We start from the raw sequence: 17,490 nt of genomic DNA on the forward strand, positions 1-17,490 counted from the left end.
CTCGACAGCAGATATACTTCAAGGGTTTATGGAAAGTGAGCAAACGGACAGCAGCATGAAAACCCTACTGTTGATCCTGGCTGCATCTATTTTTGCCCCCCCTGCCAAGTAACTGTAACTGACACTCTGAACATGTGCCTTTCCCCTGCAACAGCCATAGACCCAAAAAGAACAAAATTCAACCATGATGCAACATGTTCTTGCTCATGTCCTTAGGTGAGAAGCCACATCCGAAATGAAGCACTTTCATCTTCTTGAGATCAGACACCGATTCCGTGTAGTGTAACATGTTAAGTTATTTTAAGTGCCTTTGTGTACCCGTAAATTAAAATAATGCAAGTAATACAGATTAGTAAACCAGATGACATTTCTTCAGTCGTAACATGAGGCACTTAAATTCATTCTTGGCAGGCCAAGCACTTGGTATTACTATCATGAATTGGGTTCCTACCTATGCAAGGAGCAGCATACATATTTTTATTTCATGAGCTATGAATGAAAATTAATCAGGAATGGCAAATCTACCTCAGTAACTGAGTCACACATAGCGAGCAAAATAAAAAAAAAGTGTGCAGCCCCTTGAAGTCATGCATTTCATTTATTCAGTAGTAGGGCGGGCGGAGTAGGAGGTACATCAACAAGACCCTGACTAACTGTGTTTATTCAGACACACTTCTAGAAAAAGCAACTTGGATTTTTATAGTGCTGTTCTCTTTCACTTCCATGAGGCTGATAACATAAATAAAAAGGAAACACTTTTTAAATGCGTGTGCGCTTTTAACATATGCATATTTCATCAAGGCAGGGTTGTGTGTCCTGGGGGGAGGGGAGGGGGAGTATTTAGTTTATGATGTGATGACAATCACGCTGCACCTGCGTCAGGTAAATATACTTTTTTCAGAATAAGGATTAAATCATTACACACATTGATTGCATAATGTGAATAGACCATGTTAAAATAAATTCAATAATATGGACCACACTTGCAGCCACACTTGTCATGAAACCAACCTTAACGGTAGGAAAACCATTATGTCACTGCCACCAGCACACAACAAGTTGATCACTCGTCACACAAGAGAAGAATCATCAAAAGGTTGCTGCTAATTCCCCTGGTCTACGCTTGTATAGCCATAAATTATAACACTCACATGCTTATCTTTTCTTTCCATCGGGTGAAGTGCCCTCCTGCTGGCCCGAGGTGGCAGAATGCTGTTTAGCCTTGAAACAAAAGGCACAGCTGTACTTCGTATTCAGAGCAGAAAGTGGAGAAACGACATTTGGGGGCAAAATGCTCTGGGGCTGGCCGCAAATTCAAGGGAACACGCACTGCTGTGCGAGCGCGAATAATCAAATAGTAAAATAAGCTAATCACCCTTCAGCTTGCACCTAACGCTGAATGGAGATTAGTCCAATTTTATTGTGGTGAGTTTGTTGTGGTCCCGCCGCCCCTGCACTGTCATTCTCAGGGCTTGTAGCGCATGGTCATTTCAGTATTGCAGAAGGAATGCACTCGAGTCTGGCGGACCCCCTGGGAATGTGCCACGGACCCCTGGGGGTCCGCGGACCACAGTTTGGGAAACGCTGCTGTAGGGAAATAATGTTGGCCACTGGGAGTTAGAGACCTGTAAGGAGGGAAAAGCGCTTACCCAGAGATTGTTGCTTGGAGGTTGTCATACTCACAGCTTTTCTGGTCAGAGCCTGCCTTGTACCTGTTGCACCGTCCTCGTACTCCGGTAGAAAGAGCTGGAGTTTCTTGTTCGTTTTTATATGCTTGCTATTTGGTTAACTATCTGCATCTGTAGCTGGGAGTAAGAGTAGAAAGACTACCCCGGGTGTGTTCCTAGCTGTCTGCTCATGGGCGGTGGAAAGACACTAGTCTCTTGCACATGAGCGGTGCTGCTTGTGTCTATTGCGCATGAGCGGGGGTGAGACACTAGTTGGTGGAAAGACACTAGTCTCTAGCACATGCGCGGTGCTGCTTGTGTCTATTGCGCATGAGCGGGGGTGAGACACTAGTTATTAGTACTGTTGCGCGGTAGAGTATGTGCTGTGTTAAAGTCTGCAATCTGCCACTATCAATAGTGCGGGCATGGAATTAAAGAAGGTGCATTTAGCATGTGACTGAGTTCCAAGGGATCGCATCGTTCACGCCATTGATGTGTGAGGAAAGGCGATAGATCCAACGCTGTTCTTTGCTCATCAGTCTTCTTTCATTGTCTAATGCCTGCTCAGGGATTTGTTCGATGACTGTCCATGTGAGGTCATTGGGGGTATGGCCATGGGTGATGAAGTGGTTGGTTAATTTACTGATGTTTTTCTTACACCTAATGGTGCTTCTGTGCTCAGTGACCCTAGTGCGTATTTTTCGGGTGGTCATGCCGATATAGCGGAGACCACAGGAGCAGGTGAGAAGGTAAATCACATTGCGTGAATTACAGTTGGTGTGGCTGCGTTGTGTCCACACCTTGTTAGGTTCTAGGGTTAGAGTTTTGGTGTGGGTGGTTAAGTGACACACACTGCAATCATTGCAGGGGTAGTGTCCAGTTACTTTTGGTAGGCCCCATGCATTCAGAATGGTGTTCGGTTCTTGTGTGTTATGCGTTTTGGGACGGGTGTTAACTAGTTGGTCTTTCAAGTTATTGCTTCTCTTGTAAGCAAAACGCGGTATGTCCCACTGCCTCTGGCCAGAATTCAAGATCTTCCAGTTCTTCTTAATGAGTTTGGCTACCTCATTGGAGGCTGTGTTGTATGTAGTGACAATGGTGATAGGTTGTTCCTGCTCCTCTTTAGCTCTGGTTTCAAGGAGGGCCTCTCTATTCTGGTTCCGGGCCCTCTTCCTGGTTTTGGAGATGGTGGCTGGTGGGTAGCCCCGGGCCTCCAATTTCTTGGATAGTTCAGCGGACTGTTTTTTATAGTACTGTTTTTTATTTATGATATAGCAGACTATAAAAAACAGTCCGCTGAACTATCCATACGATACGTACAACACAGCCTCCAATGAGGTAGCCAAACTCATTAAGAAGAACTGGAAGATCTTGAATTCTGGCCAGAGGCAGTGGGACATACCGCGTTTTGCTTACAAGAGAAGCAATAACTTGAAGGACCAACTAGTTAACACCCGTCCCAAAACGCATAACACACAAGAACCGAACACCATTCTGAATGCATGGGGCCTACCAAAAGTAACTGGACACTACCCCTGCAATGATTGCAGTGTGTGTCACTTAACCACCCACACCAAAACTCTAACCCTAGAACCTAACAAGGTGTGGACACAACGCAGCCACACCAACTGCAATTCACGCAATGTGATTTACCTTCTCACCTGCTCCTGTGGTCTCCGCTATATCGGCATGACCACCCACAAAATACGTACTAGGGTCACTGAGAACAGAAGCGCCATTAGGTGTAAGAAAAACATCAGTAAATTAACCAACCACTTCATCACCCATGGCCATACCCCCAATGACCTCACATGGACAGTCATCGAACAAATCCCTGAGCAGGCATTAGACAATGAAAGAAGACTGATGAGCAAAGACCAGCGTTGGATCTATCGCCTTTCCTCACACATCAATGGCCTGAACGATGCAATCCCTTGGAACTCAGTCAATTAACCAACCACTTCATCACCCATGGCCATACCCCCAATGACCTCACATGGACAGTCATCGAACAAATCCCTGAGCAGGCATTAGACAATGAAAGAAGACTGATGAGCAAAGAACAGCGTTGGATCTATCGCCTTTCCTCACACATCAATGGCCTGAACGATGCAATCCCTTGGAACTCAGTCACATGCTAAATGCACCTTCTTTAATTCCATGCCCGCACTATTGATAGTGGCAGATTGCAGACTTTAACACAACACATACTCTACCGCGCAACAGCACTAATAACTAGTGTCTCACCCCCGCTCATGCGCAATAGACACAAGCAGCACCGCGCATGTGCTAGAGACTAGTGTCTTTCCACCAACTAGTGTCTCACCCCCGCTCATGCGCAATAGACACAAGCAGCCCCGCTCATGTGCAAGAGACTAGTGTCTTTCCACTGCCCATGAGCAGACAGCTAGGAACACACCCGGGGTAGTCTTTCTACTCTTTCTCCCAGCTACAGGTGCAGATAGTTAACCAATTAGCAAGCATATAAAAACGAACAAGAAACTCCAGCTCTTTCTACCGGAGTACGAGGACGGTGCAACAGGTACAAGGCACGCTCTGACCAGATAAGCTGTGAGTATGACAACCTCCAAGCAACAATCTCTGGGTAAGCGCTTTTCCCTCCTTACAGGTCTCTAACTCCCAGTGGCCAACATTATTTCCCTACAGGCTCAACCCCTTACCGCTTCACTCCTGGAAGCATTGGCTGCAAAATCTAAGCGTAAGAGTGTTTACTTACGCCCCATCACACTTTGTATCTCATGCATATGTGTGATACCCATGTTTTAGCGACACTACCCCCAAATATTTGCGATAATCACAATAATGGTACCACCAGTGCCATTACACTTTTGCCGACTGTAGTCTACCCACTGAGCACTGTAGATTCGGCACTCTATGTATATGACTATGTGGCGAAGACGCCTATTTGACTCTCCTCTTCTTACATGTTTTGTCTATGTCTTCAATGTTGTCGGTACAGGCATATATGAGAAGGGAATCCCCACTCTCACACTTAGAGAAACACCTTAGTGAGTGTAACACATAGCCTGGATTACACTCCTTTTTAACCTGCACTACACTCTATTTTAAAAAGGTCCTGAGGAAAGCCAGATTTAGTTTAAGGCACTGGCTGAAACATGTCGACCAACTGATGGATGTAGGAGGTAGTAACTCGCCTCCCTTAAACATCCCCAAGCCTTATTTTAACCGCTGACGGGGGCCCAGTTATTAAAATTTAATTTACCCTCGGGTACTCGGACCCTCGCCAAGCCGTTTTACCTCACACTTCATTTTACACCTCACACTGCACTCTCAGTAAAATACCAGCTCCGCTGTAATCAGGCGTCGCAGCACACCCGGGACACATTAGGTGTCACTGGGTGGGCCCCATGATGAAGCATGCCACCAACCAGGTTGGTGGATGAGGGCTTCATGAACTCACCAACGAGGTGCCCATGACAAATCTAATCAGAGTCCTAACAATATTGGTCATATTTAAGCTAGTCTCTTTTGATAACAAAATGATATGGGCCCCATTGAGGACGATGACCTGCAATCGGCACTAATGTCCCACGTGAGGCGGCTATCACTCAGATTCCGCCTGATCCAACTTAGAATACTCCACAGATCGTATATTACAGGGGTAGACTTGGCCAAAATAGGGTCCAAACTTGATGATAGGTGTGTAAGGGAGTGTGGCCAGCAGGCCACATTTTTCCATACTCTGTGGTCCTGCCCCAAGGTACGCCCCCTCTGGGAGGGAGCCACAACTCACATGTCCACTGCCGTAGGGAAAGAACGAACACTCACCCCACAACTCAGATTATTGAACATCTGGGAGGCCACTGACTTAACGGAACTCGAACAACAGTTCACAACACTGGGCGTTGGTAAAAAGAGAAGTGGCTAGAGGTTGGGGGGACAAACACCCGCCTCGTGTCACCATGTTATGTTATGAGTGACTTATATAGCGCTCGGCTACTCCGAGGAGTGTCCCGGCGCTTTCTCACCCACAGCATACTACAAAGGGCAGGCAGAAGAAGAAAAAGGGCAACAAATTACTGCCCATAGAGCCACGTCTTCAGACCCTTTCTAAAGACTAAAAGATTTGAAGTACTACGGAGTGACAGAGGAAGGGTATTCCACAGCTGGGGCGCCGGACGTTTAAAAGAACGTCCCCCCACCCTTGCTTTCCGAACAACAGCGACAACGGCAAGGCCGAGAGATTCCGATCTTAACCTCTTCCATGCTCATGACAAGGTCAGCTCGTCATGCAGTACACTGGAGCTGTGCTTATGACGAGCTGACCTTGTCATGAACAATGGGAATTCATGATGTTTAGCACCCAGCGGGAAAAGCCTTAGCATTGAAGGTGTTAAGGATCTTGATGGTTTATAGAAAGCAAGACGTTTTTGAATATACTCAGCTCCCACAGAGTGGAGTGCCTTATGAGCCAACGTTAGTGCTTTAAAAACAATCCGCTTCCGAATAGGCAGTCAATGTAGGGAGTGTAAAAGATCCGAGGCACTCGCACGGCGATGTAGGCCAAAATGGGCCCGTGCCGCAGAGTTTTGGACAACCTGGAGTCTTTGAAGTAAGTATTCGAGAAGACCTAGGTATAAGACATTCGAATAGTCCAGCCTTGATTCAATAAGGGCCTGGACCGTAGTCTTCCTATGCGCCAAATGAAGCAGGGGAAGGAACTTACGCAACATTTTGAGAATGCCATAGCATATACCAGTTAGTCCAAGGATCTGGGACTTAAGCGTCAGGCCATTGTCAATCTTGACCCCCAAGTTCTTGGCCACCAAGGAGGATGACGCAGGGGGGGGACCATATGGGTCAAAGAGATGGACAGGTGTATGCAGAGACGGAGGTCTTTAAGGCGAGGGGATGCCCTAAGAAATGGGACAAGAAATGGTTGCAGTGGAATAAACACAGGGGAGACTTAAGTGTATCCCCCACGATCGAAATGGAACTGCGCAGACAAGAGAGACTGGTGGGAGATATGTACTGACTAATCTTGATTGAAGTTGGGCTGGAATATTTTGATGGTAACATGCAATATGTTGTTCAATCATGTAATGTATTTCTGTTATTTCCCTCAATAAACAAAGTTTAAAAAAAAAAACTATAAAATCTCAACTAAACAAATACTCATGAATAACAATCAATCAACTAATTTAAAATAATTAAATTACTTCCCAACCTATTCCCCTATAAACCCACAACCCGCTATGGAACTAAAAACACAAAATTCAAATTAATAAAAAATTAATAACTACTAAAAATGTAACACGTATTAAAAATACAAATAATTCTTATACAAAAAAACATACATCACGTACATATAAAATATATACTAAAATACATAAATAAATTACAGAAACAATATTTTTAACAACTATTTTTAAAGTCGATGTTAATTACCTTAAGTCGATATTCTTGACCACGATATTCTTGCTTTCGATGTTTCTGAACCACAATATTTTTTACTTGATATTTGTGCAACTTTATATTGTTTATTCGATATTCTGTCTGCACACCAATGAGCAGATATGACCTGAATATGAGTGCCCCATTTAATCATGTATGGCAAATGTTATCACAAAACATATTGGAATTATAAGTTTTATGGCACACACTACAAACCTGCAATTGTCTCTAGGTAAATTTTGCAAAAACAACAGTTGATGGACAGAATGCAGAACAATGTAATACATTTACCCCAGTACATAGATCTGGGTCTAAATCCATCGTTTTTTGTTCACCATGCCATTCCAGTTTGAACCCAGCCATATGCAAATCAGTCTTGACCATGTGCCCCCTGGGTACAGTCCAGCCCGTACTGCCAAGCCAGGTCCTCCCTGGACTGGAAACAAGCGTCCTAGGACTGGTTTCAGGCTTGCAGCCCTCATCAGCCTGGATAGCTTAATTCCAGTGGCATGGAGAGCATGGGACTCACGTCTGAACATACCCGTCCCACTCCGGGTGACAAATGCAAAAACAACAGTTGATGGACAGAATGCAGAACAATGTCATACATTCACCCCAGTACAGAGATCTGGGCCTAAATCCATCGTTTTTTTGCTCAACATCCCATTCCAGCCTGGAACCAGACATATGCAAATCAGTCTTGACCCTGTGCCCCATGGGTACAGTCCAGCCCGAACCTACAAGCCAGGTCTTCCCTGGACTGGAAACAAGCATCTTAGGACCGGTTTCGGGCTTTCAGCCCTCATCAGCCAGGATAGCTTGATTCCAGTGGCATGGAGAGCACAGGACTCATGTCTGAGCATACCTGTCCCACTCTGGGTGACAAATGCAAAAACAACAGGTGATGGACAGAATGCAGAACAATGTCATACATTCCCCCCAGTACAGAGACCTGGGCCTAAAATCATAGTTTTTTTGCTCACCACGCCATTCCAGTTTGAACCCAGCCATATGTAAATCAGTCTTGACCCCGTGCACCATGGGTACAGTCCAGCCCGCACTGCCAAGCCAGGTCCTCCCTGGACTGGAAACAGGCATCCTAGGACCGGTTTCGGGCTTTCAGCCCTCATCAGCCAGGATAGCTTGATTCCAGTGGCATGAAGAGCACGGGACTGACGTCTGAGCATACCTGTCCCACTCGGGGTGACAAATGCAAAAACAACAGTTGATGGACAGGATGCAGAACAATGTCATACATTCACCCCAGTACAGAGACCTGTAGTGTAGATCCTATATTCCTAATAGGCTCTGAGCATTGGAATAATATATCCTATAGATGTGACGTAGGACTTCAATCAATCAATCAATCAAAGAATTTGTAAAGTGCGCTACTTACCCGTGAGGGTCTCAAGGCGCTGATGGTGGTGGGGTGGGGGGGGGGTGCTGCTACTGCTCGAAGAGCTAGGTCTTGAGGAGCCTCCTGAAGGTGAGGAGGTCTTCGGTCTGCCGCAGATGGGTGAGGAGGGTATTCCAGGTCTTGGCGGTGAGGAAGGAGAAGGATCTGCCGCCGGAGGTTGTAAATTGGATGCGTGGGACGGCGGCAAGGGCGAGGCTGGTGGATAGGAGCTGGCGGGTGGGGGTGTAGAAGTTGAGTCTGTTGTTCAGGTAGGCTGGTCCGGTGTTGTGGAGTGCTTTGTGTGCGTGGGTGAGGAGCTTGAAGGAGATCCTCTTGTTAACGGGGAGCTTATGTCTACTAGTTCTCTATCGAATATATTAAACTTAATTGTGAGTGCCAGCTAGCTCAGAGGTCACTAGAAACTTTCTCGAATTCACAAGAAGGGATTTGTTTCTGACAACCGCATAAACATGACAACTTTGTTTCCCCAAGATAAAACATCTTCAGAGTCGTGGAAACAATAGATTTTATTTGAAAAGTTTTATATAGCGCTGGCTAGACCCGGAGGTATTAGAGCACTTTACATGAGGATCAGCGAGTTGCAGGTTACATAGTTACATCAATTAAACAATAAAATCACAGAGGGAGGTGAGGGGGAGGGAAGAAATCACAACGGGGGAACGAGGAAAACAGTGTCAGATGACCGGCTGGGTAGTCATTCGTGCATGCTTCGTTTCACCAGAGGTACAGAGAAAATAGAAAGACAGGCGTTTTCAATAAAAAAGTATTTATTGAACAGTCTTCTTTCTAATGCAGAAGAAATTAACTGCTACAATCGTAATACTGGCTGTAAAGTATAATGCGTACAGCAAGAAGAGTATAATAAAAAAATACTGTAAAAGGATGGTATGGTTTCTAAGCCATAAAATACATACATAAATAAATAAAGACTAAAAGTACTCAACTGGTGCTTCTAAAATACGCCTACCCCGATATGCCTAACCTAAGTCTAGTACGAGGGAAGAAGTAAGTGTGGTGTAGCATAAGTTTAGTATTCTTTTGCCAAGAATCTATCCAAGACTTCTCTTAGGGTCAAATCAGCTCTGTACCTTGATTTAGAAATGAAGGAGGTCTGGTATCTCTCTGCCTCAGGACTCGATTTCCCAACACCCCGCAAGGGGAGCTTGTAAACACTGGGAAGGATTTCTCGGCAGGAGAAAAGACAGCATCTCTCTCAGTGCATCTGCTGGAGGGTCGGCTTCCTTCGGCACTTGCTGTAGCGAGATGCATCGGGCAAGTAGATAGTCGAACTGCTCCAAACCACTGTGTGTTTGCTTGGGCAAGTGTGGGCATATTTATACCTTGAAGGTGCCGAGTTTGAAGTAAAGGTGGACATAATAACGTCATCAAAGAGTCTCAGTTCTTTGAAAACTCCATGAGTTCTTCAGCCGCGGTGCGTCCATTGGGGCGTGGGGGCGTAGCCCCACCAGCCACATGGACCCGCATCGCGGCCGCAATCCTATGTAAATAAAAAGTACATGATAAACAGAAAGTTGCAACATTCAATAATCAGCCGCCGGGAATTGCGCAGGGGTCAGGGGGGGTGGCCTGCTGCAGCTTGAGTGACAGACAGTCCACACACTCAGGCTGCAGCAGACCGTACTGCGCAAGTGCAAATTGGTTTGCAACTTGCCCAAGCATGCGCACTCACCGCACTGTAAGGTCCCCAGCGGGACCTTGTTCGCCTGCCACTTGCCTGCCACAGCCCTGGTTTTCAAAGGGCGACAGGGCGAGCAGCAAATGTGCCCCCCAAGCCAATCCTGGCGCTGCATGCAGCGCCAGGATTGGCTGGTCCACCGCGCAGCATCCATCATTGGATGCCGCGCGTGGTGGGGGTGGGACATCCTGTCAAGGGAGAGGTCTGTTGCGGCGGCCCGGGGTCGGCGTCTCAGATTTAGCCAGTTCACGGACAACATATCGGACATTTCTTTTCTTTTAAATGCACACAAAAGGCAGCTCGGCCGTTTTTTCCAGATTTTTTTTTGGTGCATTCAGCGCCGAGTGGAGACGTCACGTCGTTCAGCCTTAAGATGCTGAGGAAGGCTAGTCTGAGGGGCCGCGGCACCGAGTGGAAGGAGACGAAGAGCTCCCTGGAATATGGTGAGTCTGTCGGCTGGCGAGGGTCACAGCGTGAGTGGTGAGGCACGCCGGGATTGAGAGGTACAGAAAGACGCGTGGTTTAAAGTAAGAATTTATGGGCACTGTGACTGTGTTAGTACAATGGATGCGGGCCGGGGTCATTAAAGCATGGGGGAGACGGGCACACTGGCTTCCTATACTTGTTATAGCAACATGCTGTCCGGCTTTATAGGTGGGGGGGTGAGTGTTATCTGTGCTGCCACGGTCGGTGACTACACCTATGAATTTAATCAACTGAGTTTGAACACAGTAGTGCAGCAGGACAAATACTGTCTCAGTGAAAGTCATTAAGCAATTTCCCTACCTATGTATAAAATACCGACATTTACATCAACCAGCATACACATTTCTTTTTTAAATGATTTAATAAACACCGCGCAGCACTTAAATATCACCCTATATATGTTATCTCGTGCTTTCATTTTGAAATTCAAATAGAAGCTCTCACCCAACGGCTGAGGAGCAGGACAGCTTCAAACATGGCAGTTATTACATTCGAGCACTGTTCTCCCCCTTGCACCTACCTCTCTGCCTTAGTTTACTCCTTCTTTCTTCACTACTCGTTCCCTCCCTGTTTTGACCTCTCTCTATTCCCACCACTTCTCTCTATTCTTCTTGCTCCATGTTCTGCTATAACCAGTTTATTCTTTAGATCTAACCCACAGTGTTCACTTTATTTCCTACCTTTTCTGATTTCGGCTTATCATTCTAGGGACTATTAGTGTGGTCTTACCTTCTAATTACTTCCTCATTCGTTAGACGATTGTACTCATACTTCACTGTTAACTTATATGTAGTTAAGTTATCGCTCATGTCTATTTGTCTCTGCTGTCCCAGGTAACTTAGCCTTTATCCTTCTTTTATCTCGTATAGACTTTCTTTTGTATTGTCAACATTTTAGTTTTTGCTGTTCATTTGTAAGTATGATGTTTTTTTTTATATTTGTATCCCTCCCCCTTGTATGTATTTGTACCTTAACGCTGGACATTTGTAACTTTGGGCCAGATGTGCTAAGAGACAAATAGTGGGTGCCAAGTGCACACTAACATTTTTGCGACCTGCCTGTTATTTTGCGATGCAACATGAATCATTCCTTCCTAATAAAATCATTGCTTGAATAGAGCTGCTGAGCAGTTTCAAACCTGAAATATTTAGAAATGTCTCCAGTTACCATTAGAGCACGACCTTCCCTATTTTAATAATTATCATGTCCTGAAAAAACAACAGACTTCAGCCTTCGAGGTGTAAGGACGGGAGATGGGGTGCATAAAAACTGCAGAGCTTCCATAGTCAGGAGCAGCAGGATTTTGCAGGTAGTAATGTGTGACGGGATCGTTTAAGAAAATTTGCTTTGTGGCATTTACTTGTGCTAATGGTGTGTTCTGTTGTTTTTTTCCGTCCTTATTTTTTGTGCTGCATTACTGCAATGCGGTTTCGTTTTGTTTTATTGTAGTTTTATGTCGCATTCTGTTTTGACTGTGCTATTGTGGTGAGCCAGTGTATGCTTTAATTGTGGGGCTGAATTGTGTGTGTGTGTTATTGTGTTATGTTTAGGTGCTTACAGTAGGTACGTCAACAAACCCTGCCATAGTTCAGCCAAATGCAACCCAGCATTCCTTGGAAGTTCCTGAGAAAAAGCATATATTTACCACTTTCCAAGGTGGTAAAATAGCACTGCTTCAACTAAGACACCAGGAAGCCCAAAACTGTGGCTGTTGACAGTGTTCACTTAATGTGACATGGCCTCGGGGTGGTACTTCAAAAACCGTTGTGTAGAAGCGTTACTTAATTTTGACAGAGGTCATGGCAGTGTCACGTAAAAGAAATTGATGTCAGCGATATCTAAATTGTAGGTTAATATACTAATTTATCATTAGTTAAAGATGCAGAGTTTGATGATAGCATTACACTACACCTAATAACACATTTTCATTGTTGCTAGGGTTATTTAAAAAATATAGCACAAAAAATGAGAATACTATGTACGGCTAACTAATTAAAATGTCACTAACACACATCCGATCATGTGTTATGCCCAATACTGCAAGCTAATTAAAATACTGCTGGCATAACACTGTATGTGTGTGTAAAGACCAATGACAATTCGCCTAACACCATACTACATACAACTTCGTTCCCATGCTCCAGAAGGACACACAGCGCTGTTAGGGTATCCTGCAGTGGTGCAAGACTCCCTCACTTAAAAAGCAGGTATTGCATAGGCAGCAGATATGCAAGCTCCTTCGTATGACGCAGCTTGTGCTGTCATGTGACTGATTCAGCCCCACCCCCACCAGCCTTTCAGATGTGCTGGTGGTTTATTGAGAAATCTTAAGCCAGCCTGCAGTGATTCACTCTTAAGGAGGCCTACTGGTTCTTCATAAGTGATAGATGCAAGTCAGCATGTTTGGACATCTAATCGCTGACTCCACCCACTATGACACACATCGAGAGGGTTCGACATTTCAAAGTCACAGACCTACCTGGAAATCTTCTGATGTCACCAGCAAATATCACTGACTGAGATCCAATCATATTGAACTTCCTAGGTCACAGATCTGCTAACAAATCTAGCATTGGTGGGGGCAGACAAGGTGCTGGGACAGAAGGGGTTAACTTAAGGTCATAGATTGTGTGATATTGCACCTGGCGGATATAGAATGAGCAAGGGCACAGAAGGAGTGACGGGACAGGATGTCCTACCGACCTTGGAGCTGGGGAATCAGGTTTGGGTCTCAGCTTCGGCTCAACAACCTGTGATTCTGGGCAAATTACTTAATCTCCCCGTGTTTATCGAAAATGATGTGTATTGTGATTGGTATTCATGTAAAGCGCTGCAATACCTTCTGGTCGAGTTCGCGCTATATACAAACTGCAACAACAAAAAAAGCGGAAAAGCGGATGAAGGCTCGAACATGGGGTTACGAGTACAAACCGAGTGGTATGCGCACGGGGGAGTGTGACGCAGTGGTAGACGGTGCACAGGGCATGGGTGCCATAGAGTGCAGGAGGGCAGAGAGTCCATCATAGCTCAGTGAAAGTGGGAAACTTCACAGAGTGGGCGAGGGGGCGCATGCCGTGTGAGGGGCAGACTGCCACAGACAGAATGGGAGAAAGGCGTAGGTTACTGCACGCAGGGCAGCAGGTCTGCCCATATGAGCCTAGGAACCATCATGATCAGACAATATTTGGGTGCCAGACTGCTTCTATTGACGTTCTTCAGTACATTTTCCTTTTGGTTCTGTTTTACCCTGTCTCAAGGTGCTACAAATCAAATATAATTGCTTGCTGTGTATGAAGGCAACTGTGTGTTTCTGTGTGTGTGAGTGGAGGGCAGACATAAATCGCCTTGGCTAATCAAAGCACCATTGACCGCTCCACTTAGTACATGGTTTTGCAATTAGGAGCCTATTGAAACAGTTGTTTAGTTATTTTTCACAGCATTAAGCTGTCGCTGGTTGTAAGTGCATGGCACTTTTCCACGGAAGGGGTTTTCAAGCAGTCCTTTACCTCTGTCTGAATTGTTGTATTGCATAGTGATTTGTTGGTGGCCTAAATGTTGACTTGGTAGTCGTGCCTACTGTCTTAGTTTGCCTCTTGAGTATTGAATGACCACTGATCTCTCACTGGCTGAAAGGACTTGTGTGACAAGCATCAGTTCCCAAAGTGGATGTGGTTTTTAATGGGATGGATGGATGTACGCTTTTAATGGGATACGCTAAAGTATTAGCAAAGTATTACTAAGTGCCCCCGGCTCCTGGTTGTGCAAGCACACCCGCACACAGCAACCTCGAAATGGCAACAAAAACAAAAAAAACACTCGGAGATAGTGCAGGAGGCATTGAAAGGTTTGAAAAAAATGGAAGAGGAGTGTTGGGAAAAGGTTTGAAGGCATGGGAAGGTGTGCCAGGCAACAAATGGCTAGGGACTAATGGGGAAAGGGTGAAATATTTTATAATAAGTTGAGCGGATGGGGACGAGCGGAGGAAGCTATGGACGAGTAGAGGGAAGCAACAATGAAAGTGACGAGGTGGGGGAAACTAAAGGGGAAGCAGCACACAGAGGAGAGAGCAAGAGAACACACACATTCCTGTGGTGTGTTGAAACTAAAAGATGTATTTTCCCGAATTCAAGCAAATTCAGCAGTGGAGGGATACAACCCAACCAGTGTGAGTATTGTTTCTGGGCAGGTCAAATGCATGAATAAAGAGGAAAGCCATTAAATCAGGCAGAGACAACTGAAATAGTCAACAAAGCCATACAATCACAAGCAAAGAGCAAACTCTTTTATGTATTGAAAACAATAGGTCTGCCTTCAGCCAGCTGAAAGCCAAACCTTAAAAAGAAACTCCACAAAGTGGCAGCAAAACCAACCTGAAACATTAAGTCTTGCTGGAACCATTTTCAATGTAACTAAGAAAATGCAAAATGTAAACCAGTATCACGCTGTAAATTTTGCTCTGTCATTTCGCTTTTTTGCCCATGTATGTTTCCTATTCCTCCCCTGTTTTTTGTTATTTGACTAGTTCATTCATCCTCTTTTGTATGGTTTAAGGGAGGGGTAGTTCCACTTGTTTGGTTCTGCTTTAGAATATGCTGTAGAACCTTGCATGGTCATTCTGTGGTTATACTGAATAAGCAGCTACCTATGTTATGCCATCTATTACTGTAATAACTGCACTTTCACAATTGCTTTATTAACCTTCCTGCTTTTTCAAATTTGCTTTTGGGTTTTGGGCTCGCAAGCTGCGCTCGCTCGCAACGGTGCTGTATGCAAATCACTTTGCGCCCCACCACTTTGAAATGGCACCCACAGCCCCTGGAGTTCTTTGACAAATCAATATTCAAGCAAGGGGAAGTCCCTAACTGCTGAAGCCGAGTTTTCCAAGAAATCGTTGTGGATTTTCGGAACTAGTCGGAGTAGCCATGCCGTATTTGGACTGCATGAGCAATGTCTAAATATGGTTATGATTTCTTTGGCTATGGCTATATAAGGACATGGTGATTTATACCTACATAAGGGCATGAATCGGGAAAAAACACTAGGGTCCTAAAATACTATACAACACCCACTCCACTTTATTATGTTCGACATTACTAAAATGTAAGCACTAAAACATCTCTAAAGCATGTGATTACAATCCCACCCAAAAAATGCATAACATGCTTTTGAAAATGGTTGTACACATAAAATGAGCATTAATACTGTACGCATTTAAAAGCAATGATTTTGATTCAAGCATAAAGTATGATATTGGCAATGCTAACTGAATGAATCATAAAAATTACATTTATGAAATGGTTCTAAATACAGAGAAAAAATAAAAAGTCGAGGAAATCCCATAGCAGAATATATTAACTGTTTTGGTTTGTGGATAAGGCCAATATTGTTTCTAGGAAGTGTTCAACGAATTCTTGTTCTCTACGAATAGTTCTACTATAAGCAGAACACTTTGTGCCAAAGTTCATTTTTTGGAAAAATGTCAAATAAAATCGTAGAAAAATAGATTCCAAAGTTAGAAGTTTTTTGTTTTGAAAAACGAAGGTCGAATTCAAAGTTGATAGAACGCCCTGTGCTAATTTAAAAAGTTATTCTCGGTGTCAGGTGAAAACATTAAATCTTCTAAGCTGGCAAAGAAATCATCTACCACAGTAGGTGAAAGTTGGACTACTTCATTAAGTAGATCAATCGTACGCAGATGAGAAGCATCGCCGTCAGCCTCAGTTGCATTAGCAATGTTCGCCGTAGATGGTACCTGTGTGCCTGCTGGTCCACGTATCTCAACCTCAGCTGGAATTGCCGGTGAGACCTCAATGAATGCCGACATCAGGATTGGTAGCCGCTGGGGACAACACAATGCATGAGCCGTTATCGAACCAAGCAAAGCGTCAACATCCGTTGGCAGTGCTGATGGAAGTGCCAGACAAATATCCAATATGCGTTCCTCTCCACAAAGCAGGCATCTTAGAACAGGTAAGATGCAATGGCAAGACAAGAATCTGTGTTATGCGCTCACTATACTGCAATTCCAAAGAATGATCTCCATGGTAATCTGGGTATCGCTGGTGACTGGACTTGTCATATCGGAGCAGAAGGAACAAAAATAGTATCCCTGCTACGAGTCCCAAAATGAGTGGCAGGCCGCCGAACACAGAGTGCACGAAGTTTGGAAAAATGCCCAGGACTGCTTCAAAGGATGCTAACAGTCTTGAAAAAATCGTCCTAAATACATGTACAATACCACTGGTTTCAGACATGTTTAAGATACGACTTAACATTTCTGCGAAATGTATGGGGCAGTTTGTTGATAATAAGGCATGTATCTCTGCAGAGAACCATGCAACTTGCAGATCATACGTCTCTCTGGACGAGGTCTGTGGCACAGTTTTTTGTAAAAGAAGGGCTTTCATTCTGCTTAAAGTATCAATTCGTATAGAAGAGATGTTCAGTGAAGGCCATAGCGGCGACTCCCCGTCTGTCTTAGTTTTAGGAAACAATACTTGCATACAGCAAGTGACCCTGGCTGACACACTAACGATATAGGCTATTCCTGGCATTATTCCGTGATCATTCAACATTATGTAGCTCCCATTGGATAGCTGCCTAAAAATTGGATCTATCACTGCTGCTGGGGAACCCTGCAGGTGGCATGATAAATTGGTCGAAGAACCATCGCAGGCTACATGTAAATTAATGCCCTGACATAGTAGTGTACTGGTCAGTGTGGTTTTGCAATTTTTACCACTAAGGAATACCTCCTTTTCCCCACTTCAACATTTGTGTGTGTATGG

This window comes from Lissotriton helveticus, chromosome 3_1, assembly GCF_964261635.1.
Source record: "Lissotriton helveticus chromosome 3_1, aLisHel1.1, whole genome shotgun sequence".
Lineage (NCBI taxonomy): Eukaryota > Metazoa > Chordata > Amphibia > Caudata > Salamandridae > Lissotriton > Lissotriton helveticus.